The sequence below is a fragment of the Ovis canadensis genome, chromosome 23 (assembly GCF_042477335.2).
Source record: "Ovis canadensis isolate MfBH-ARS-UI-01 breed Bighorn chromosome 23, ARS-UI_OviCan_v2, whole genome shotgun sequence".
Taxonomy (NCBI): Eukaryota; Metazoa; Chordata; class Mammalia; order Artiodactyla; family Bovidae; genus Ovis; species Ovis canadensis.
The window spans coordinates 37,367,612-37,394,071 of NC_091267.1; the positions used below are offsets into that span (position 1 = coordinate 37,367,612).

At 38.9% G+C, this 26,460-nt stretch overlaps 1 protein-coding gene across 1 annotated transcript in view; it reads left to right on the forward strand.

The window, feature by feature from the left end:
* The first annotated feature begins 786 nt into the window (after positions 1-786).
* The window catches only part of CCDC178 (coiled-coil domain containing 178), a 171,291-nt gene continuing 145,617 nt past the window's right edge, over positions 787-26,460 (forward strand). Inside the window, exon 1 of the mRNA XM_069568311.1 lies at positions 787-1,089. The gene's annotated coding sequence lies outside the window, so the exon portion shown is untranslated. The remainder of the gene's footprint in view (positions 1,090-26,460) is intronic.

Consider the following 26,460-nt stretch of genomic DNA (forward strand, 5'->3'; position numbering starts at 1 on the left):
CTTCGTTTTCTGAATATTGAGCTTTAAGCCAACTTCTTCACTCTCCTCTTTCACTTTCATCAAGAGGCTTTTTAGTTCCTCTTCACTTTCTGCCATAAGGGTGGTGTCATCTGCATATCTGAGGTTATTGATATTTCTCCCAGCAATCTTGATTCCAGCTTGTGCTTAATAAACCCTTCAGTTCAGTTCAGTTCAGTCACTCAGTCGTGTCCGACTCTTTGGGACCCCATAAATCGCAGCACACCAGGCCTCCTTGTCCATCATCAACTCCCACATGTCTTCAATTCATCACTTCCCCACCTCAACCTCTGGACACAAAGCAAATATTTCCTATCCTTCCTTGTAGTTTGTTCAAGTTTCTCAATACTAACGTCACCTTAGAACTAACAATCGAACCAAAAGGAGCTTATCACCTGTAGTCCTCGCACTGGGACAGCAGAAGCTGTAAGATTTTCTCTAAAGGGGTAATGATGAGGGTAGGATATCAGAAACTTACTATTCAGGGGCAAACGGAATTCTGCTGACTTCACCTGAAAGAACTCTGGGCATGTGCTCAGTCGTGTCCGACTCTGTGACCCCATGGACTGTGGGTTGCCATTTCCTACTCCAGGGGAACTTCCCTAACCAGGGGTCGAACCCGCGTCTTACTGCATTGGCAGGCGGCTTCTTTACTATCGCGCCGCCTGGAAAGCCCTAAAGAAATCTGATCCTGATTCTCATCATAACTGCTGCAGTTTGCTTGTAGTCCCCGCCCCCCTACCTCCACCGCACCCCCCACCTCCGCGTCCCCTTTCACTACAGACCAAAAGGAGTTTGGTGGGACTGAACTGGTTAGAAAAGAAATACGAGTGAGAGCTGGCGGCGCCGAATAGCCTAGCGCGCTCGCAGAGCCCGGCAGCACCGGTCCGCGGAGGAAATGCGGGGCAGGCACAGGACCGGCTGGGAGGCACCGGAGAGCGCGAGCCCGCGGTCCCAAGTGGCTGCCGCCGCGGTTGCCTGGACACCCGGTAACCGACCCAGGGGCCTCGGTCGCCGGCGCCGCGGAGCCGGCGGGGTGGACAGGCGAAGCGCGGTGAGACAGATGAGTTGGTGAGTCCGGAGCTCCCAGCTCTCCAGGCGCCTACACGGCGGCATACAGACCTGAGTACCCTGAGCCACCTCCGCCTGGGTTACTATCCCATTCGGTCCATCCCTTAGCTATCAGTCTCCTCCTGGAGGCTGAGGCGAAACTGTCACTCGGCGGGTATATGAGAAAAATCCTCAGGGCCTTAGGAAGGCAGGGAAAGTCTCCCTCCACTGGCCGCCCAGTTGAATTTCACGTTGTCTAAAATTGCATCCCTAAGGTCTTATTCTTTTAAAATAATTATTTCTACCTCTTATTTTGCTTATAATAGTGTGAGGCTAGAGTATTATTACTTTGAATTATTATTTATATTTCTTTTGATATTTCATCTTTCAAGTGCCTTGTCCAAATACTGCACGTCTTAGGAAAGAGGCTGGGGATCTTTTTGGCATCAGGGACTGGTTTCTGGGAAGGCATTATTTTGAGGGGAGGGAAATGGTTCGTTCAGGCAGTAATGCCAGAGATGGGGAGCAGCAGATGAAGCTTTGCTTGCTCCCGGATGCAGCTCAACTCTTGTTGTGTGGCTGGATTCCTATAAGGCCTCCAGTGAGATGGTCCACAACCCCTCCCTTCTGCAGATGAGAAAAATGAGGCTCAGAGCCTGTTAAATGACTTGATCAAGGTCAAGAATTTGCAAATTCCAGACCTGGAAGACTAAGGGTCTCCTGACTCCCAATTCAAAGCATTTTCTATGATTTCTTTCTTGACATTCATTGGTTATTCAATAAATATTTGTGAGTTGATTTGGTAGCTTCCAGGAAAATCCCATGGATGGAGGAGCCTGGTAGGCTGCAGTCCATGAGGTCGCTAAGAGTTGGGGAAGACTGAGCGACTTCACTTTCACTTTTCACTTTCATGCATTGGAGAAGGAAATGGCAACCCACTCCAGTGTTCTTGCCTGGAGAATCCCAGGGACAGGGGAGCCTGGTGGGGTGCCATCTATGGGGTCACACAGAGTCAGACACAACTGAAGTGACTTTGCAGCAGCAGCAGCAGCAGCAGGCCTACTTACTACTGCACGACATGTCTGGGCAGCCTGACCCAAGTGTAGCGTTCTTGAGATATTCTCCCTCTACCCCAATAATTTTTCTTGGTCCTGTTATGGCAATAGCAAACTTACCAAAGTCAAGAGCTCAGAGAAAAATGGATAGCTAATTGTCAGACACATCAACAATCTGAAGGATTTTCACTTTCAGTTTACGTTGAACAATTATCTAGACATTTATATGTGAGTTCAGTTCAGTTCAGTTGCTCAGTCATGTCTGACTCTTTGCGACCCCATGAATCGCAGCACGCCAGGCCTCCCTGTCCATCACCATCTCCTGGAATTCACTCAGACTCATGTCCATTGAGTCCGTGATGCCATCCAGCCATCTCATCCTTGGTTGTCCCCTTCTCCTCCTGCCCTCAATCCCTCCCAGCATCAGAGTCTTTTCCAATGAGTCAACTCTTCGCATGAGGTGGCCAAAGTACTGGAGCTTCAGCTTTAGCATCATTCCTTCCAAAGAAATCCCAGGGTTGATCTCCTTCAGAATGGACTGGTTGGATCTCCTTGCAGTCCAAGGGACTCTCAAGAGTCTTCTCCAACACCACACTTCAAAAGCATCAATTCTTCGGCGCTCAGCCTTCTTCACAGTCCAACTCTCACATCCATACATGACTACAGGAAAAACCATAGCCTTGACTAGACGGACCTTAGTCGGCAAAGTAATGTCTCTGCTTTTGAATGTACTATCTAGGTTGGTCATCACTTTTCTTCCAAGGAGTAAGCGTCTTTTAATTTCATGGCTGTAGTCACCATCTGCAGTGATTTTGGAGCCCAAAAAAATAAAGTATGGCACTGTTTCCACTGTTTCCCCATCTATTTCCCATGAAGTGATGGGACCGGATGCCGTGATCTTCGTTTGCTGAATGTGTGAGACTGCTGCATTTTTATCGCAGGTATATAGCAGTTCTCATTTTATTGTTGTATTCTGAAGGCTTTATTATTAACTATATCTCGCTAGTTTCCAAAACTATTAAAAATCTGAGTGTGAAGTTAATTCTCCCCTTCTCCCTGAGTGAAGTCTTGGCATCGTGGTAACTGCATTAACTCTTATCCACAACCCTCCTTTCTCTCCTCTGGTCTTGTCCAAGATTCAGCATAAGCCCATACTCAACTAAACTGTTTATTCTTTCTTCTCTGTCTCCTAGAGCAGTGAATGATATCTGCATACACTCTTCTTTTACTTTTTGAATACAGACATCATTATCACAATGGATTATTCCACCAGTCTAGAACCATGACTTCCAAGAGCTCTGAAAGTCTCACAATTTGGGAATTTGTGAGCTCTGAGACTAAAAGTTTCTGTCTTATACCTAATAAGAAAAATCTAGAAATGCCCTAGGACAACTGTTCTTGACCCCAGTTGGTTCAACCTGCCTGTTTGTACAGCATTCATGTGTGGGATGGGCTACTAGAATTCATAGCATCTATCAAACCACGTGGATGGAGTGGGGAAATGCTCAGAAGAAATGAGCCCCCTTTCTGGGGGAAAAAGAGTATTTGTCTACTCAGAGTAATCTAGGTATATGAGAATGCTGACTAGAGAATTGCTAAAATGCTAGACGTGAGTCCAAACAAAACAGAGAAGGTAGGATATATGATCAGAAAGGAAAAGAAGAGAGTTTAAGCACCTGGAACACTCAGAGCAGTCCAAGAATGGGTTTTGGTAATGATGCAGGGAGAGAACTGGATTACATACCTGATGGAAAAGTAGTACAGCCACAAGCAGATGGTTGCGTGGGTGAGCCTTAATGATTATGTCCGTTTACCACACAGTGATAACACTAATAAAATATATGTGGCCTTTTAAAATTGGCATTGAACTGAGGTTAACCTCAGTTATAATGTTGTGGAAAAAGACCACCCAAATAAAAACAGATAGTTTTTTTTATCCAGAGCTCGCTATAGCAAGGGAGTCAACCACCATCATTGCTTAGGATAGAAACTGAAAGGCAGACGGAGGCATGGTAAGGTTCTATAGTGGAAAAGAGAAAGGATTCAGGTATGCTCTGGCCAGAAGCTGCTGACACAGGGAAACCGGAGGCGGGCTCTGGAAGTGAGCATCCTCTGAGGTTGGTTTGAGGAGTTTATCTGGGTTTCTCTGGTTGGTCCTAAATTAGAAATGCAGGCAGATATTAGAGGAACTGGCAGTAACTGACGAAGCACTGACTGTTCGGGGATAATCTGCTGCAGAGGCTTTGGTTTGGCTTCTGGATTGTTTGCTGCAGAGACTGTGGGTTGGAATTCTATTTTTATATGAGAACTGGTCATTGACCATTTATATATTCAGTCCCTCCATGCTCATAAAAATTCGGCTAAGTAAATTTAATTTTACTCTCCTATTTGAAAAAAACTGAGATATGGAGAGATTTAGAAAGGTTAAGGATTATATTCATGAACATATAATTTGCTATTGAACCCTTATTCACTGAATTTAAATCATTACCATTTATTAAGCACTTATTATATGCTGGTCAATGGACTAAACAGTTTGCATATATATGCTACATTAATCCTCATAGTAACACTATGAAGCATTATTGTTTTCACCATTTTCCAGTGGAGGAGACTGATGCTCAAATTCATTAAGTACCCTTCTCAGGGTCACACCTAGGAGCCCATCTGGAATTTTATTCCACATCTAACTGATTTAAAACCTATGTCCTTTAGCACTTTATTAAACTGTCTCCTCCTTGTATCACCATATCACTCTATTTCAGCTTAGTTTATATCTATGAACATTGCCATCTGGCTTCCTTTCCTAAGTACTTATAGGATCTTTATGTGAACAGAGGTAATTAAAAGTCTTTTCTGTGTGAATTGAAGGGAATCACTCCACTGTTGGGGATGATGGAAAAACTTTCACTTTGTAATCATAAACCAAAGAAATAGATGGGATGCTTGGGCATGTGAAATTACACAGTGAAGATGGAGAGGTGAAGAGATGGTTGAAAATACAGTGAAAGAGTACAACCAAGAAGGTGTGAATATTTAAAATAGATTCTTCTCTTAATGAACCAATCACATAGTTTGCCTGGAAAATCAGTTCAAATATCCTTGTGCTGTTGTTAGTAACATATTTCATGGTTAACTGGACAATTTTTTTTCTTTTAACCTCATTTTGTGAAAATGAAACTATATTTCTGGTTTTTCTTTTTCCTTGAGAAAAAATCTAGCCTCAGGAATTGTAATTATTGAGCCCCTAAATTACACTTGTATGTGACAAATTACTCAAGAGACTGAAAAACTGAGGACTTTTGCTATTAAAATTATGTTATCCAGTGTTAATTATGTGTTAATCACCCTCAGTATTCCACAGATTTACAGAGCTTAGTTTACTTAGCTTATGCTCTTGGAACAAGTGTGCAAGGATATAGCACAGAAACAATAGAAGAAAGACATTCACAAGGAAGGGTCCAGAGATCTCAGGCATAGATTTCTTCATTCTCCCATCTCTGGGTCTCACAGGTATTCTTGGTCTAACCACTATGTGTGCACATCTCAAGCACCTCCTAAGCAGCAAACCCAAATTTGCTCATGATGGAGATCTCTTATCATGAATTCCTCATAAAACATATATTCTAGCTATGCTGCTAGACTTTAATTTGAAAGCCCCCTCCTCCAGGCTCTGAAATTAAGTACAATTATAAATCCAATTATGATTACTAAACAGTGCTTTCAGGCTGATATATCTTGTTCTGCAACAATTTACAGGCCCATGGTTTCAAAACATCATTTATCTTTAGCTAATGCATTCCATAGCATTGGCCAAGGGTCAGTGGCTCTGTAGGTAAGCTACAAGTAATCCACACCAGCTAAGATGGACCCATTATAACATGGTCTATGGACACAGAAACTTTTAAACTAAATGCTCAAATCTTTTTTTTCCATAATAGAAATAGCAAATGAGTAAAAATCCCTTCCTGCATCTACATATCACTTCATGTGTAGCTCTTTCCATCTCAAATCTGTTCAGTTTCCAGAAAAAGTGTTCTACTCACATCTTTCCTTCTTCCCCACATATTGACTCATGGGTTTCTTGCTACCAATATTCTGCTTGTGTCATTTAAGGTAAATGTTCATGTTAAGGTCACTCCTGACCTGTTGGTATATCAAATGGACATTTTTTCTCCCCTAGTTTTTATCTCTTTTTTTTGAAGCTCTTTAGGTTGAAAGTGAAGAGGAGCTAAAAAGCCTCTTGATGAAAGTGAAAGAGGAGAGTGAAAAAGTTGGCTTAAAGCTCAACATTCAGAAAACGAAGATCATGGCATCCGGTCCCATCACTTCATGGGAAATAGATGGGGAAACAGTGGAAACAGTGTCAGACTTTATTTTTCTGGGCTCCAAAATCACTGCAGATGGTGACTACAGCCATGAAATTAAAAGACACTTACTCCTTGGAAGAAAAGTGATGACCAACCTAGATAGTATATACAAAAGCAGAAACATTACTTTGCTGACTAAGGTCCATCTAGTCAAGGCTATGGTTTTCCCAGTGGTCATGTATGGATGTGAGAGTTGGACTGTGAAGAAGGCTGAGTGCCGAAGAATTGATGCTTTTGAACTGTGGTGTTGGAGAAGACTCTTGAGAGTCCCTTGGACTGCAAGGAGATTCAACCAGTCCATTCTGAAGGAGATCAACCCTGGGATTTCTTTGGAAGGAATGATGCTAAAGCTGAAACTCCAGTACTTTGGCCACCTCATGGGAAGAGTTGACTCATTGGAAAAGACTCTGATGCTGGGAGGAATTGGGGGCAGGAGGAGAAGGGGATGCCAAGGATGAGATGGCTGGATGACATCACGGACTCGATGGACATGAGTCTGAGTGAACTCCAGGAGATGGTGATGGACAGGGAGGCCTGGCGTGCTGCGATTCATGGGGTCGCAAAGAGTCGGACACAACTGAGCGACTGAACTGAACTGAAATGAACTGAGGTTGTTGGCGCCTTCTTAAAATTCCTTACTCTTGGTTTCTATGATCCCATTCATTTCTGTTTTCCCAGAAATTTCTCTAGAAGTTCTTAATGTTTGTTTCTTGGCTTTCATTGACAACATTCCTTTTTGTTGTTGTGTGATCTCATCCGCTACCAGCCCCACAATATTAATACCCCAAACTCCAGCTCTAATCTCAAAGTTTCTCATGAATTTTGGACAAACATACATTATAACTATTAAAAAGCATCCATATATAAAAATTGAAAGCCATCTCTCCTCTAAACCTACTAATCCTTCCTCATATAGACTCAATTCAGTATAATGGTGGTACGATTCTTTCATTCCCTCATGCTAGAAGCTTGGGAGTTATTCTAAACTGCATCTTTCTATTACACTCAATTTCTCACCAAATCACACTATTTATGCCTCTTAAATACCTTTTGGTTCTTCCTTCTCCTCTCCATTTCTACTTCTGGCTTAATTAAAAAAAATTTTTACCTTTATTACTTCAGTAATCAATCTTTAGTACTCTTCTGCATCTTTTTTTTTTTTTTTTTTTTGCTTTCTTCCTACTAGCTGCCCATGGCATGGCACTAGACTATAACTATCTGATGACTAATATTCTCTGAAAGATTCTAAATGGTTAAAAACAGGGGTCTTATTCATTTTTGTATTTTTGGTGACTAGTATATAAGGTATATTCAGTGAGTATTTTTGAATAAATAAATGAATATACAGTTTAGAAAATATGCATTGAAAATGATGATATGCTACTGACATGCTCTGGACCAGTGTTGTTCAAAAGACTTTTCAATGATAGAACTGTTCTAAAATGCAAAGGCCACCTGATACCCGTGGTTACTGAGTACTGAAAAGTAGCTAGTATAGCTAAAGAACAGAAGTTTTAATTTTAAAATTTTATGGCTACTGTCTATAGTATAGGACACTACAGCAGGAGGAAATAGGCCCAGGAACTGCTTAAATTTTTCTTTTTTGTATTTAATTAACTCTTCAGTGGAATAAAGAAAAAGCAATTTTCTCTTTTGCTCCATTAATCATCACCACTTAAGACTGACATTCTGGAGATGTTCTCTCAAACAGTGTTCATTCAATAAACAGTTTTGAATATTTAATAGAAGCCATACACTGTGGCTTCAGAGAGAAATAAAACACATATTTCTTCATTCAAAGGTGCAGCAGAAAAACATCAACTGGTAATGGACTTTGATTTTGGAACTGTTGCCATTTGGGGGGAAATTTGAAGGACTGATTTAGATAACAGTGGTGAAGAATATTTTAAATTATTTTTTCTCTCCTGCCTCCCCCATTTAGATTTGGAAGTAGCAAATGGGAGTGGACTTGTCAAAATTATTGTGATGATGACGGGAACCATTTTGGATCCCACTGTCAACCCCACCTGAAGGTGGTAATGAACTTCTGCTGGTTTCTTTGACTTATGTCATTTTCATTACATCTCCTTTCTTTTCTACTCTTTATTTTATACCTGCTTGATATCTCAACTGTTTTCAGATTTATTAATTTCTTTGCATTTTATAATCTGATGTCACAGATGATCCAATATCATCCCTCTGGCTCTAGACAATTTCATCAAACTGTGTCATTCATAATAACTGGCTGCTTTTGTGGAATGCTAGCAAATTTTCAATCAGTATGATAGCATTTATAGCCAAGTTAATTTAGATTAGTTAGCAAATATTATGCCATGAGATCATGTATAAAATGATATCACTAGGGCCCAAATATGTAGTATATAATGTATTTCTTTACTCACTAATTTGAACACTTCCACAGAAAACTGCAGTAAGAAGCTCCTGGCATAATTTCTTTGTAATAAATTTTGAATGCTGCCTATTACTTTTGATTTTCTTATTCTCCAGATGGCTACACATCTACACTCTATTTTTTAGTTATCTCTCTAAGCACAGATTTCTTACTGGGTGCTATTATTTATTTATTTTCATTTATATCTTTGGTTTGTCTTAAAACAAAGAGAAACTGTTTCTCTTAACTGATAATTTACAAATAGGAAATTAGTGAAGAGCTTAATTTTCCAGTGTGACTTAATATTTCTCAAGAGCTATACCATTCGATGAATTTCTGATTTTTCCACTAAACATTAACAATTTAAAATAACGTAGTAGTGAAAATTATACAAATCCTAGAAAATATATTAAGTAATGCTTGTATTGAGATCTTTGATAAATCATAGTAATTTCAAAAATTCAAACATTTATATCTTAAAATCTTTAAAAAATAGAATTATGAAAGCATTACTTACTTTCTTTCCCCCCATGGCATAATGACAACCTCATAGTGACATCTACTTTGATTTTCTTTTTTAAAAGTATAAGAAAGTACCTTTCCATACAAAGAAATCACTCTTGTTAAATTACTGGTCAATCATGGAGTGGGAAGCTGTTAAGGTACATTACTGTTTAGAATGAAATGTGTAATAGGAAACCTTAGTATATTATTAAATTTTTCAACTAATGGCTTACAGCTATAGTTAGAGGGAAATAAAGCTTCACTGTCAAACTTCACCCTATTCTTCTTTATTTTCTTATTAGTTTTAGTCTCATATTTTCCTTCCCTTTGAATGACTTACTGGGCTCTGGTAAAAAAGTAAGAAGAGGAACACTGACTGAATAGAAGGTGATGGGGTGAGTGGAGGTAGTACATTACCTGTTTTCAATTTCATGTTTGAGGACCTCTAGGAGGAAAAATAATGACCTTCTGCCGAGGTCATATTCAAGAGAGAGTTAGTCTTTCCATTTTTATTAAATTTTAATTTGGTAGCTCATATGAGCTAGAATTCTTTCTTATTTAGTAACATATGGTTTGTATTAATTCAGTAGCTTGCATTTGGGGGAAGATCATTTAGGGAATCTGGATGAATACAAATCAGCTATACTCTGGAGGGGCCATGCCAAAGCATGGATATCCTTTAGCAAAAGCAGAAAAATCAGTGCTAGCTAACAATTCTCAGTAGGACTTAAGTATCCCTTGTGGGAAAACTAGGATTCCTCTCAGGTTATCCAACCTTTAAACTCTACAAAATTTATAAAAATGACAGGCAGAATGAAGAGTGTTGCATTAGAAGAATTAACAAATTTTGCTCAGTGTCATTAAAATATCTACACTAATATTAACAAACACTGAATAGCTTTTGGCTTCCCTGATGGCTCAGAGGGTAAAGCGTCTGCCTGCAAAGCAGGAGCCCTGGGTTCAATCCCTGGGTGGGGAAGATCCCCTGGAGAAGGAAATGGCAATCCCTGGTTGGGGAAGATCCCCTGGAGAAGGAAATGGCAATTCACTCCAGTATTCTTGCCTGGAAACGGAGAAGCCTGGTAGGCTACAGTCCATGGAGTCACAAAGAGTCAGACACGACTGAGTGACTTCACTTTCACTTTCATTATTCAAATATAACCTTAGAAAAGTTGATAATGTTAGAGTCTTTTCTTTTATAAAGCCAGATCCCTGGTGGCTCAGATAGTAAAGAATCTGCCTGCAATGCAGGAGACCTGGGTTTGATCCCTGGGCAGGGAAGATCCCCTGGAGAAGGGAACGGCTACCCACTCCAATATTCTTGCCTGGACAATTCCATGGACAGAGGAGCCTGGTGAGCTAAGTACAGTCAATGGGGTTGCAGAGAGTCAGACATGACTGAGCAACTAATACACACACACTTTTATAAAGGCGATAAACAAACCTCTGGAAAGGTCATATTTTATGTATTATAATACCATGTTAATCAATGTACCTGAGTTGTCAACACTTGAATTTCTTAACAGATAATGGATCTGAAATTTTTCAAGGGAGCTACTTGTTGATACTTTATAAAACAGTAATTAAATCAACGAGCAAAGGCATATCATTTTCCAAAGTATTTTCTATGGTTTCTCTTACCAATGATCATAAATGATGAGGCTTTCCCCATTTCTTGTTCAGGTCTTCTTTAGAAAAGTTTCTATATGTGTTTTTCAAAAGAGATTTCTATCTTTGTTGGCTAAGGGTCCTACAGTGTGAAAAATTAGAAGGAGGAGCCTTCATTGGCTTGTACACTTAGGAGTATTGTATTGGGGTGTGTGTTCATCTGTGTGTGTGTGTGTGTGTGGGTGGGTGGATAGCTGTGTGTGTGTATAGGGAGAGGACCTGAGGGGCTGATACTAACATCTGGGTGGGAGAAATATAGTACTGCCATGTTAAAGTAAAATACAGTTTCCTCGGAAAAGCTGCTAAAATGTGGTTAGATTCTATTGGGAGAATTATCTTATTAATGTAGAAAGCATAGCTCTTAGTCTACAGACTGAGCTGTATAAAGAATACAACACTTAAAATTTTCCTCTAAATCAGCTAGATTCCAGTCTGCTGGCCCCATTCTGCCGTTTTAGCAGGAAATTTACTTTTATTCACTCTGGTGTCATCTCTGTCCCACTCTGCAAATGAGATCAAACCATTTTTACCAAGTGTCTGGGGTCTGTAGCTGCATCAAGAGCATCTGGAAATGTAAGAGCACCACGCAGACACTGTCTCCCATGCGTGCTGTGGTCCAATGGGAGTCCCAGGCTTTTCAGAGGCCTGCCCCCCAGGAGTGTGCACACCGAGTGCAACTGAAAGTCCTCATGCCTGTGATGCAGCCTTTCTGACTGCACCGAACAGTCATCCCCCTGCCCCCAGGTCTGGTCACCTCCCTGGTTACTGCCAGAGCCTTCCTGGACTCACAGCCCTCCTCTACCATCAAGTCTTGGGGAATACTTATAAACATCTTACTGATCCTAACTTCATCTTCAGGACACACCATGAGTTAAAGATCAGTCATTTCTGCTTTCCTGCAGTCCAAAAACCTTGCAACAGAGAACTATGAAATCTTGTTATGAGATAAAAATGGGAGAAGGGTGTGGGAGGAGCATATGGGGAGAACAGATACAAATTAATATTTCAACAGACTTATCTGATATAGTAATATTTTAACAAACTTGGTGTTATTTGAGGGAAAGGTGGATGTGATGTGGTTACCTGGGAACCTAACTATCCTTTATTATATGACTGGTTTCTAAGAGAGGTATTTATATCACAGGTGACAACAAGATTAATTTGTGACCATCCTTGATCATTTGTATTATAATAGCTAAGTATTTATTTTAATATCTAGTAGAAAACATATATTAAAATACGAATTGGTGTAAGTTACTTAAAGCATAAGGAGTATGTGAACCTAATAACCACACAAAAAAATGATGGTGGTATACAAATGGCCAGATGTGAAATTATACAGTATGACTGTGTTTTCTATGAAAAATCATGTTCCTAAATTAAAAATCAAAGTATGTTCATAACTGAGAATTCTATAATTCAGCTATTCCAAGGAAAATGTGAAAATGCTTTACCATGCAGAAAATGTTCTTGGCTTTCAACACAGAGAACTTTACAAAACACAAGAGATCCATTTTCTATATTCTACTCAAACACTGTTAAAGGAATAATCACTTATAGTTCACTTATGTCGACTTGATTCTTTAGTTTTGATAACAGTGAGTCATCATTTCAGCCATTTTCATTATTATTGCTCTTTTTCATTTTCAAATAATGATGGTTTAACCTACCAATCAATATTTTAAATCAGCTAATTGCTTTAATAATGCAAACCTCTATTAGAACGGTTGAGACTACACTACGTAAAAATTCCCAAACCACAATGATTTAATTAAACAAATACCTCTTTTGTAATGATGTCACTGTGATGTAGAACAGGCAGTTTTCCTAAGAGGGTCTTTTGTAAGAGATAGCCCAGGGACCCAGCTTCTATCACTGTAGATCTAAGATGCAGAACATGTGGCTTCCAATGTTGCTGTGGAAAGGAAAAGAAGGCTGAAAGAGAAAATGGAATGTTTATAAGGTCAAGGACTGCTGTAATTTAGTTTTCCTATGTGCCCAGAAAGAGAAAATTATGCAATGAACCCACAGTGTTGACTCTCACAATCCCCAAATATAATTCAGGATAGTTAAGATATAAAGACTATCTAATCAAAAGTGCTCTGTTGTGCACTTAATATATTTATTGCTGATAAAACTGTCATTAAAAAATTTAAAAAAAAAAGTCATTTAAGAATGAATAAAGTCACACAATAGGGTTATTATATTTAGGTTTAGAAGCTATCACAGGCCTGCTTTTTATTCAAGCAAGGCTGTTCTGGGATATTTCAATTTTAGAAAAACAAAGGCTAATCTTTTTGAGAGATAATTCTTTTAAGTGCAGATATATCTGAAGAGATTAAAATAAATTCAATTTATAAACCAAAACTTTTTCTTACAGTCTTTGTGCCTTATCATATCTCCTAATTATCTCTACATGTTCTGAAAGTGTTGAAAAACAAAACGGTTACAGTTTAGGTGGGAGAGAAAATCATTTTATAAGGAGATGCTTATCTTTCTACATAGAATGACTAGTATAAAACCTGGCACATTAGAATTTAACTTTCACAGTGAGGCAATCTGAAGTTCAAGCTTACTTTTGTTAATAAGTTCTTTGATTCTAGGGGTTGCAAATATTGTACATCCTCTAGTTTGAATGATTAATAAAGATAAGTGATTTACAGCATGGGTACCTGAATAAAAAAGAATTTCTAGCTAGAAGTAATTTTTCTTTTCATTTTCTATCTCTTTAAGTATGGTTCCCTGAATTAAAAGATGTGTTTTAAAAAAATTTTATAATTTCCTTTCCAAAAGAGAAATGTATGTTATTCATATTTTACTATTTTCTCTCCCCTATGCTGCTGCTGCTGCTGCTAAGTTGCTTCAGTCGTATCTGACTCTGTGCCACCCCATAGATGGCAGCCCACCAGGCTCCCCTGTCCCTGGGATTCTCCAGGCAAGAACACTGGAGTGGGTTGCCATTTCCTTCTCCAATGCATGAAAGTGGAAAGTGAAAGTGAAGTTGCTCAGTCATGTCCGACTCTTAGCCACCCCATGGACTGCAGCCTACCAGGCTTCTCCGTCCATGGGATTTTCCAGGCAAGAGTACTGGAGTGGGGTGCCATTGCCTTCTCCCCTCTCCCCTATAGGAATGAGGTAATAAATCCATTCAGAATGCAAGTATGTTATCACCTTATATGACATTCCTTTGCAGTTTTCACATCTGTATTACTTTTTACTATATGATAACTTGATTCTTCTATTAATTCATTGTATGTGCTATGCTGTGCTTAGTCAGTCGTGTCTGATTCTTTGCGACCCCATGGACTGCAGCCCCGCCAGACTCTTCTGTATGTGGGGATTCTCCAGGCAAGAATGCTGGAATAGGTTGCCATGCCCTCCTCTGGGGCAATCTGCCCAACCCAGGGATCAAACCCAGGTCTCCCGCATTGCTGGCAGATCCTTTGCAGTCTGAGCCACAAGGGAAGCCCAAGAATACTGGAGCAGGTAGCCTATCCCTTCTCCAGGGGATCTTCCCCACCAAGGAATAGAACCGGGGTCTCCTGCTTTGTAGGCAGATTCTTTACCAGCTGAACTACTAGGGAAGCCCTTTTCATAGCTAGGTGACTTTAAATTTTTGTGGAGCCATATCTCTAGAATGTTAATGTGTTTTGTGTGCTGTGCTCAGAGGTCTTTCTCATCTTATTTTACATAAACAATTTCCTCTAGCTGCTTGCTCTTCTTTAACATTTAAGCTTTAAATCTATTTAATTTTGAGATTAATTCTATAGTCTCAAACAGAGACTTTGAAATAATTTCCCACTGATTCCAAAGTCAAACCAGGTTTACATTTTACAAATAATTGGCAAAAACTGCATATTTTTCTTATCCTTAAAACAATAGCACCTTAGAAGGTCCCAAAAACTCTTCTGTTCTTTTGTGTCATCTTAGGAACACTGGCCCTCTTTAGCATGGTGGTTGACTCCAGGGCTAAATCTGATTCTGCACTGCCAGCCATAAGACACTGGTAAGTGTCTTCTCCTTTGCAAAATAGGGCCCGTATTGTACAAACCTCATAGGTTGTTGTGAAGAGTAAATGCATATGTAATATGCATTAGTGGGGCCACCCTGGTGCTCACATGGTTAAGAATCTGCCTATAATGCAGAAGACCTGGGTTCAGTCCCTGGGCTGGAAGGATCCCCTGGAGAAGGGAATGGCTACCCACTCTAGTAGTCTTTCAGGAGAAGTCCATGGACAGAGGAGCCAGTTGGGCTACAGTCCATGAGGTTGCGAAGAGTAGGACATGACTGAATGACTTTGAGAGAGAGTATGTATTAGTAACAGCTATCATTTTTGTTTTCCTTGGGTCAGGATGCCTTTATTTCATGAAACAGTAGTATCTCCAAATAAACTGAAACTTGGATAGGGGAGGGGTTATTCTCCAAATTTTTTGTTGTATTCCACAAAATGTCTATCAGAAATAGATTTGAAGTGATCCATGGTTGGGAAAATTCTAAAAAAGTAAAATCAAAAGGTACATTTCTTCAGAAGCAAAAACTATCCCATATTAAAATGATGTATTTTCTAATTTATAAAGTATTTCTTCCATAAGAACTTTAAAGCTCAAATTCATAAGAATTTGTTATTTTACTTTTGAGACATAAAGTAGTTACTGAATATGAACAATTTAAGTACTTCATATTTTACAGCAAATGTAAATGTTTCTCAGTACACTCACTGTAAAATCATTTGATGTGACTCAGAGGTGAAATCATAATTTAATACATGATATTGACCTATGAAATAATTTAACATCATAAAAGCTGATTTGATTTGCTTGCCTTTCTTTATGTCTCATGTAATTATCAAAAGGTGAAAGCTCATTTCTTAGACAAATTCAGAATACAGTAGAGATATCTTTATGAATAAATGTATAGAAACTGGCTTTTTCAGTACTAATTTGATTTGTAGAAAGAGATGATCTTTAATATTTCTGAAGATGTGCTCAGCTTTAGTAGAACCATGAGATGTAATATTTAATGCATTTTAACTCTAATCTGTTGAATGTAATATAGACATAAAATCAATAGAAAGTCATTAAAGAAAGAGAAGAGATTAGAAATCAGAGGAATAGAGCTTAAAGATTTATAAAAGAAACTATTATAGGTACAGATAGGAATGATGTAGAAAAATGCCCTGTTTTCCTGCACTTTTCATTACTATTTTGCAATACCTTCAACATTGTCATAAAAAAATCTATTGTATAAACCAAAATAAAAGATTAGACAAACTAGGTTCTTTGTGAAAGGGGCACTCAGGGCAGAATTTATATAAGAAAGTATAGTGAGAAGGAATAAGTAAATTTGGGGATGAGAAGTAAAAGGAGACATTATATGTTACATTATATTACAAAGAGACCTAAAGGAAAGGCAGAGTAAAAAGAATATGCAGGGGAACAGCAGCATGGAAGTGTAAGTGGGGCTTGCTTTTATGACTTGTATGGTTTAATATAGAGCATGTGGTAAAAAGGGAAGGAATATTTTTATTCTCATGGACATGTAACTTCTAGGCCTTGGGTTAAAATTCCTTGCTATTACTAAAAATACAAAATATATAATCAAATGGATATATACCTTGGGGGCATATATCTTATTCTTTTGTACCTTAAACAAGTAGCACAGTAATATAAATAAGATCCAAACTGAAAATTTGAAATGAATCAATGAATGGATGGAATGAAATAAACTAAGCATTATCAAATATTAAACTGAACTGGATCTTGGAAGGTAAATAAGTCCAATCTCTTAGACATTTTCCAAATTCTTCCTATACAATACATAAATGATTTTGTAGTTTGTCCTTAATCACTTTTGGTGATACACTGCTTTCTACCTCACAACATAGCTTTGCTCACTGTTGGAAAAACTGGAATTATCCAAAACATCTCTGCATGACTGACAAAATATTCTTCTTAGTGTGGAACCACCACCTATGAATCTGCCTGCTGTTTTTGGAATAGGGCCTCTAGGAGAGTTTGCTTGGTCTTGCCTATCTTCTCCCCAAACCCATTACCCCCCAGATTATAGTAGGGCAGTGATGCTAATACACAGCAATTTTACCCCTGGCCCTATACCTGTGGCCAGAATAGAGAGCAGACTTAAACTAGTGCAATAATAATATTCTGAGTTCCTAGCAATAATTGATTGGGTCAAATATAGGCACTTGGTCCAAGTAAGGCTTATTAAAATTCTCCCAGAGATAACTGGAATCAAATCTGAGAAAAAGACAGCATTTCTCTGATGGCTGAAGCTCTACAATATAAAACTCAGAAGGTATCAACAGCCAAGGCATCTGAAACATAAAGAGTCAAGCTGTAAACAGAAAATCAGAACAAGTATGAAAGGAACATCTGAGGCCGAGGCAGTTCTTTCTGCTGATGGAATTTGAGTCCCTCTATTCCTGCTTTTCTTACAGATGGACTGCTGATATTTTCCATTAATTAACCAGAGTCTTTTCCATAAATAGTCCTTTTAATGTTGTGGTTTTTCCTTTTTTGTGTGTGTGTGTTTATGTTTTCTTTTTTGTTTAAGCTGAATGTTTCTCATCTGCAACTAAAGAATAACCAATACAACTGGCAATCTGGTTCAGTCATTTTAGATTGTTAGTCTCAGTGGTGGCTGGACATTCTTCTGCTCAGTCAAATTCTGAATCTCTGATTTCTGGCCTTGGCCAGGATCCTAACTCTGATTCCCATTTGCTCCTTGTTTGATGGTTTGCATTTTTATTCTGTGCTCTTTACTGGCTATGTTTAAACTGGATTTAGAAGCTATATAGATAGAATATTTGACACAATCTTTGCTTGAACCATAAGTTTAAATGAGCTTAAAATTTCAGCTATATATGATGGGATAAAAAGGTGGTAAAAAAGTAATCACTTTTTGAATATTTAAACAGTTTATGAAGTATTTTCCATTGTCAGGTCATTTTTTAAAAACCTTTATGAAAAGAATGTAAACTTTAATTATTTGGGGGCACATTTAGATTAGAATAAAATAAACTAGCTGAATTATAGATAAAGCTAGGGAGAGTAAACAAATAAATATGGCATTCATAATTACTGGAAGAATATCAGTATGTTTGTACTCTTCACTGGAAAAAAATGTATGAATGAATCATGGCTGTTGAAATAATTTAAGATAAGACTGCTTAATATTTTTATGAGAATTTGAAAGAGCAGGAAAATAGCACAATAATTTCATAGCCGTATTAAAGTCATTAAAATAACATGGATACAAACAAACAGCATCTTTTAAAGATAAAATCTATGAATACAGGTAATTTATTAGGTGTTAGAAGAGTATATGGTACTTATTATCACTGATTTAAGACCTTAATTTTTGTGGATGTTGGGTATGAGTCTCTAAGTTCTCTAAAAGGTGACTTTGATATTGTTTGTGGATTTGGGCAATGGGTAACTGATTTATTACTTATTCCCACTAAAAATAAACATTTTAAAAAATAAAAATACTGGAATAAACTGTGAGAAGATATTTTTAATGCACATTAATAACAAAGGCCTGTATCTAGAACTGCTGAAGACTAAAGGAGACAAACACATCCAAGCACATACTTCCTCAGGTTCATACCCTAGAAATACTCCAGTATAATTCACAAAGAAAAGTGTAAATGAATCTTATCGAAGACTTAGTAACAATAGGGAAAATGCTTGAAAAAAATTGAAATGGTCATTAACAGGAGAATGTTATACCAAATAGAATTCTATACAGCAGTGAAAAAGAATGAAATACAGCTGTATATAGCAAACAGATAGATCACAAAAATGTAATGAACAAGTAAAAATGTTGTAGAATGATTTGTAGAGTATAATATCATTCATAAAAAGATTGCTGTTGTTCAGTAACTAGGTTATGTCCAGCTCTTTGTGACCCCATGGACTTCAGCATTCCAGACTTCCCTGTCCTCTTTCTCCTGGAGTTTGCTCAAACTCATGTCCATTGAGTCAGTGACACTATCCAACCATTTCATCTCTTTCACCCCCTTCTTCTGCCCTCAATCTTTCCCAGCACCAGGGTCTTTTCTAATGAGTCAACTCTTCACATCAGGTGGCCAAAGTATTGGAGTTTCAGCTTCAGCATCAGTCCTTCCAATGAATATTCAGGACAGATTTCCTTTAGGATTGATTGGTTTGATCTCCTTGCTGTCCAAGGGACGCTCAAGACTCCTCCAGCACCATAATTCGAAAGCACCAGTTCTTCAGTGCTCAGCCTTCTTCATGGTTCAACTCTCACATCTGTACCTGTCTACTGGAAAAACCATAACTCTGACTATATGGACCTTTGTCAGCAAAGTGATGTCTCTGCTTTTTAAAATGTTTTCAAGGTTTGTCATAGCTTTGTTTCCAAGAAGCAAGTGTCTTTTAACTTTATGGCTTCAGTCCCCATCCACAGTGATTTTGGAGCCCAAGAAAATGAAATCTGCCACTGTTTCAACTTTTCCCCATCTATTTGCAATGAAGTGATGGGAATGGATGTGATGATCTTAGGTTTTTGAATGCTGAGTTTTAAGTCAACTTTTTCCTGACCCAGGGATCAAACCCAGGTCTCCTGCATTGCAGGCAGATTCTTTACCATCTGAGCCACCAGGGAAGCTCAAACAAAGATGTAAAACACTAAATCAGTATGATAGAGCATATCATTTTGAGATACATATGCAATAGAAATAAACTGAAACCATGAGGTTTATATATTTGATAGCTGCAATTTCTGGTGAGGGAAGAAGGGAACCACTGAGGAGTACACTGGAATTTGAATGTTACTGTTAACCACTTATTTCTTAGGCTGCGTTGTTGGATATAAGGTATTTTTAAAAATATTTCTATGTACTATTTTACAATAAGAATATTTAAAACAAATGATAAAACACAAAATCATGAGAAGAAATGGGTAAAATGAGAAGGTTTTCTCTCTAGAAAGATAGATAGCTCAGAAACTGTTTTAGCAGTGAAGAAGCAAACAAAATTTGAGGAATGTAGTGATTTGCTGAGATGCCTGATGAAGAGTGGTGAAACAAAAGGAATTCTAAGTGTTATATGCTGTTCCAGTTTGGAAACACAAACATGTTAACTGAAAATTGAATAACAAAGCCAATGCCAGAAAGCACAAACATACAGAAGAAAAGTGACATTCCCCAAAAAAATCTGTAGGATTATAAACTGACTCCAGGTACTTCATTCTTCAGTTCAGTTCAGTCGCTCAGTCATGTCCAACTCTTTTTGACCCCATGAATCGTAGCACGCCAGGCCTCCCTGTCCATCACCAACTCCTGGAGTTCACTTAGACTCACGTTCATCGAGTCAGCGATGCCATCCAGCCATCTCATCCTCTTTCGTCCCCTTTTCCTCTTGCCCCCAATCCTTCCCAGTGTCAGAGTCTTTTCCAATGAGTCAACTCTTCGCATGAGGTGGCCAAAGTACTGGCGTTTCAGTTTCAGCATCATTCCCTCCAAAGAAATCCCAGGGCTGATCTCCTTCAGAATGGACTGGTTGGATCTCCTTGCAGTCCAAGGGACTCTCAAGAGTCTTCTCCAACACCACAGTTTAAAAGCATCATTTCTTCAGCGCTTAGCTTTCTTCACAGTGCAACTCTCACATCCATACATGACCACAGGAAAAGTCATAGCCTTGACTCGACGGACCTTTGTTGGCAAAGTAATGTCTCTGCTTTTGAATATGCTATCTAGGTTGGTCATCACTTTTCTTCCAAGGAGTAAGCGTCTTTTAATTTCATGGCTGCAGTCACCATCTGTAGTGATTTTGGAGCCCCCAAAAATAAAGCCTGACCCTGTTTCCACTGTTTCCCCATCTATTTCCCATGAAGTGATGGGACCGGATGCCATGATCTTCGTTTCCTGAATGTTGAGCTTTAAGCCAACTTTTTAACTCTCCACTTTCACTTTAATCATTACATGCATTGTTTTTTTCCATTCATGCATCCTTTCATTTGCTTTTTAAAAACTATTTCTCTGGCTACATTGGGTCTTAGTTCCATGTAGGATCTTTGCTGCATCACGCGGGATCCTTTGTTGTGGTGTGAGGGCTCAGTTGTGGCATGTAGGCTCTCTAGCTGTGGGGCAGGCTTAGTGGGCCCATGGTATGTGGAATCTTAGTTCCCCCATGAGGGATTGAACCCATGTCTCCTACACTGCAAGGTGGATTTTTAACCACTGACCCCCCCCCCCGCCATTGTAGTCCCTCATTTTCAGTAAGACCTTTTGAACTCCTCCAATGTTCCAGGTGTGGTCCAATATAGTATCATATCCATTAGCCATATGTGGTGATTTAAATTTCAATTAATTAAAATGAAATACAATTAAACATCTATTCCACAGTTACATTAGCCACATTTCAAGTGATCAATGTGATTCTAAGTGATCATGTGGCTTAGGGTAATGCTTACCATTTTGGACAACACAGATGCAGAACATTTTCATCACTGTACAAAGTTCTATTTAAAAGTGCCATTGTAGATGCTAGGACCACAGAGTGAACATTGTAGACCCTGAATTCTAATGGAAAAAGAGAAAATAAAGGAAATGTTTATAAAATTATAATAAATATTAAGTAATAATGAGTTATTAGAAGAAAATGTAGTAGAGTAAATAGAGACTGAAAGGGATGCTCTGATGCAGGGTTTTTCATAAGGGATCAGAGCAATGGAAAGAAAGGTATTTCAGTTGATTGGAAGGGAACTGAAAAGAAAGAAATGTGTGGCCTCACAAATGTCAACAAAAACTGTTTAAGAAAAGAGCACAAGAATTTTACAATTGCAATTGGAAGTGCTAAGTTAGGAGGGAGGTGTTGTGAGCTCTGGCACAAGTAGGGACAAGCCAGCCAAGGTATACCCTCCTTTGTTAGACTAGGAAGAGGCCCTGCGAGGTACACATATGCTTGGTTTATGGGTTTGGTAATATTAAAGAAAGAAAGACAGTGAAGTCGCTCAGTTGTGTCCAACTCTTTGCGACCCCATGTACTGTAGCCTACCAGGCCCTCTATCAGTGGGATTTTCTAGGCAAGAATACTAGAGTGGGTTGCTATTTCCTTCTCCAGGAGATCTTCCTGACCCAGGGATTGAACCCAGGTCTCCCACATTCTAGGCAGACACTTTACCAGCTGAGCCACCAGGGAAGTCTGATAATATTGAATTAGAATTTAAATCTGATTCCATTTCCTCCCTGAAGCAGAGGATATTTTCAAAAGGGACAAATTGGAAACAGCTTAAGAAGATATAATATTTGAAACAATTGATAGCTAAACTTCTTTAGCCTAAAACTAACATTCTCCTTTACCTGCCACTCCATTCTTATGACCCTATTCCTCCTCATGACCCAATTTCTAGAACCAAATTATTCATTGCTTTCCTTCTGAGTGGACTGCAGCTTTGATAACCCCACCCAACTCAATAACCTTATTTGTAATTGTCTCATTCTCTCTTCCAGTAGCCTTATATTTTATCTAATAATGCAGCTTATGTCTTGTTTTCTCAGGAATCTGTGTTTTCTGGTAGTGCACTGATAAATATTTAACAACTACATTTCAAGACAAAAACAAAAACAGAAACAAGGCCTGATTTGTGGCATTTGTTGATTTTCATGGTGTAAATCTACTCACCAAGGCTGATTTCAAACTACCACATGGACTCAGCTGACTTGCAAAATTAATGAAAATTTAACAATCAGCTTTCTGGCAAGACCTGTGAAGGGCAAGTTAACAAGCTAGTCTGCCATGGTGAAAACAGCCTGAGCATTCCAGGAAGCAGGGACCAGGCCCCGGCTGATAGGATGCTTTGGATGAACATCAGCTGGAATGCTCTAGACCTTTTGATTGTTAATTTCTGCTTTTGCATTAAGGCTGGTTCTAGAGTTAATTATTTACAATTATTGTTTCTGGGCCATTCTTAGCTTATTCCTGCTTTGGATCTCTTTCAGTTCTCCCTGGATGACTCTTCCTTAAAATTTTCTGGCACATTCTCCCAGTTCATTAAAGTCACTTTCTTAAGGAGGACTTCTCCCCAAAGACCCTATTTAAAATAGACCCCTCCCCCCTTCACACTGTCTCCAATCCCTGCTCTGTGTTTCCCATATGTGTAATATGTTTATATTCATGATCATTGTTCAAAATGTTTTCCAAGTTCCACTGTGATATGTTCTATTATTGTTTATAATTTTATTTCTTAATTTCCATAAGCATGAGGATTTTCTAGGTATCATTTTTTTCTTTTCCTTTATAGCTTTTTTTATTGTAAGTTTTTTATTTAAAGATAATTATAGATTCATAAGAAGTTGCAAAGAAATATACAAGGAGCTTTTCTGTCTGCTTCACCCACCATCCCTCAGTGTTAGCATCATAAGGTACTGTAGTACAATATCAAACCACAAATCACAGAACTTATTCAGATTTCACCCATAATATATACACGCATTTGTGTGTGTATTTATAGCTCTATGAAATTGTACTAAATGTGTAGCTCTGTGTAAGCACCAACCACCACCCACCATCAAGGTATTTAATTGCACATCATCACAATACTCCCTGATGCCACCCTCTTCCCGCCAATGATCATGTCTCCACCTCTATAATTATTATATTATGTTATGGATCATGCAATACACATCTTTTTGAGATTTTTTTTTCACTCAGCATAATTTATCTTGGGTCATCCAAGGTGTTGTGTGTATGGAGAGGCTGTTCCCTTTTATTGTGGTAAAAGTATTCCATGTTACAGATGTGCACAACTTTTAATTATGCACCACTGAAGGACATTTGGGTAGTGCGCATTTTGGTTAGTATGAACAAAGCTCCTAAGAATATTCTTGCATAAGTTTCTGAGTGAAAATATGTTTTTTATTTCTCTGGGATATATATTCAAGAGTGCAACTAACTGGGTCATATTGACAATCATTTTTAGTTTTAAAAGGAACTGCTAAACAATTTTCCATAGTAGCTATGTCATCTCATACTCTAACCAGCAGTGTAAGAGTGACCCAATTTCTTCACATTCCTGCCAGGATATGGTGTTGCAACTATTTTTTTGTTTGTTTCAGTCATTCTGATAAGCTGTATAGATATCTCATTGAGATTTTAGTTTCCACTTCTTATTACCAAGAAGAGGTTGTGGGTCCTAGCTTCCAACTAGACTTTCTGTGACACCTCCCTCACTGGGAGAGGTAGGGATGCCCAGTCACTGCTTCCTACATGGACACCACTAATATCATAGAGAGGGTGTGGTCCTTCTAACTACTGGATTGTAGTGAAAGTTGTGACTTATTACTAAGCCTGCTCTGACGCCGACCCATTGTGGAAGAGAAGAGGTGCCTGGTTAGCCCTATAAGGAGGTGTGGATGTCCAGTCTCCCCACAGAGTGTCTGTTGATACTGAGATGGGGGAGGCTGCCTCTCCAGCCAGTGGAGATGGAAGTCCTGGATTCCTACAGGACATCAGAGTCTTCAGACATCACCCCAGCAAGAAACTAGGGGTGCCCCTTTACCACTTACCAAGAATGGAAATAATCTGGGCTCCTAACTCTGCCTTTGTGGGGCCAGTGTTTTGTGCTACTTGGCTGGAATAGAGAGGCAATTATATAAATGTATTCCCTTTTCCTATACTGTCCCTTTCCTGGTAGTCCCTTGGCTAGAGAGAGCAGGTTTTTGTCAGCGATTTATTTGGTCTGTATCCTTTGGCATACTTATCTGGGTTTCTGGTTTCTTTAGTTTCAAGTCTGGGATGTATAAGGCAAAAAGAAAATCTTGGAAACTCACCCTCATTGTTCCCCTGATCTCAAGGTACCTAGCCAGGCTGGCTTCTTCTATCTTTTAAAGTCTTATGTTTATTTTATATATAATGTCCATTGTTGTATGTAGGGGAAGGAATAGGGGTAAGTACATTCACTGAAAATGGAGGTTGAGCACACTGAATTTTACGTTTGCTTCTGTATTTTCTAAGTGTTTCCTTTTATCTGAACTTGTTTCACTAATTCTTTCTTCAGTATTGTCACATTGGCTTTTAAACTGAACCAGTGAGTTTGGAACTGCAGCTTGCAGTTCACAGATTTCTAACTGGTTTATTTTCAAATTTGCAGTATTAATCTACATAATTTTAGTTCTAAAATTTTAAAATTTGATATTCTATTTATAAGCATGTTAAGCATAGCTGCTGCTGTTTTACGCTGGTAATTCATTATCTGGAGTAACTCTGGAGCAGTTTCTGGTATCTTTCCTTTCTGTTGACTTTTGTTATCTTGTCTTTTTGTGTGCTGGGTTCCCTTTGAGTTTGTGCTGAGTAAGAATCACCTTAATTGATTTTTATCTCATGAGACTTTGAGCCTATAATTGCGATCAAATTACATGAGCAATTCTCTCTATCCTTTTTGGGGCTTCCCTTGTGGCACAGCTGATAAAGAATCCACCTGCAATGAGGGAGACCTGGGTTCAATCCCTGGGTTGGGAAGATCCCCTCGAGAAGGGAAAGGCTACCCACTCCAGTATTCTGGCCTGGAGAGCTCCATGGAGTAGTCCATGGGGTCATTAAGAATAGAACATGCTGCTGCTGCTGCTGCTGCTAAGTCGCTTCAGTCATGCCTGACTGTGCGACCCCATAGACAGCAGCCTACCAGGCTTCCCTGTCCCTGGGATTCTTCAGGCACGAACACTGGAATGGGTTGCCATTTGCTTCTCCAATACATGAAAGTGAAAAGTGAAGTGAAATCGCTCAGTCATGTCTGACTCTAAGTGACCCCATGGACTGCAGCCTACCAGGCTCCTCCGTCCATGGTATTTTCAAGGCAAGAGTACTGGAGTGGGGTGCCATTGCCTTCTCCAGTTGAACATGACTGAGCAACTTTCACTTTCACTTGTATAAGATTGACTTTGTCCATAATACAAAATGTTTTAAAAAGGAATTGAAGGAATGCAGGGAAAAGATGACAGCAAGGTTTAACTTTATCATCTGAAACGAAACAATGAAGGTTCTAAAATTCCCAAAGGGCTGTGAGCCCACAGCTTCAATGCTGAATGCTAAGTTATCTAGTACTCAGGCCAGGTGTCTATTTAAGTTAGCAGAGCAGAGGATCAAAGTTGCCTCTTCAAAGAGAATTTTTACATTTGGTGTTCCTAAATAGATTCATAGTAATCCTCAGAGAAAAAAGTATGTTAACTGCCTGGCATTTTAACATAATTTAGTTTTGATTTTTATATATAGGCATAGGAAGTGAAAGTGGCTCAGTTGTGTCCAACTCTGTGACTTGGGGACTATACATTCCATGGAATTCTCCAGGCCAGAATACTGGAGTGGGTAGCCTTTCGCTTCTCCAGGGGATCTTCCCAACCCAGGGATCGAACCCAGGTCTCCCA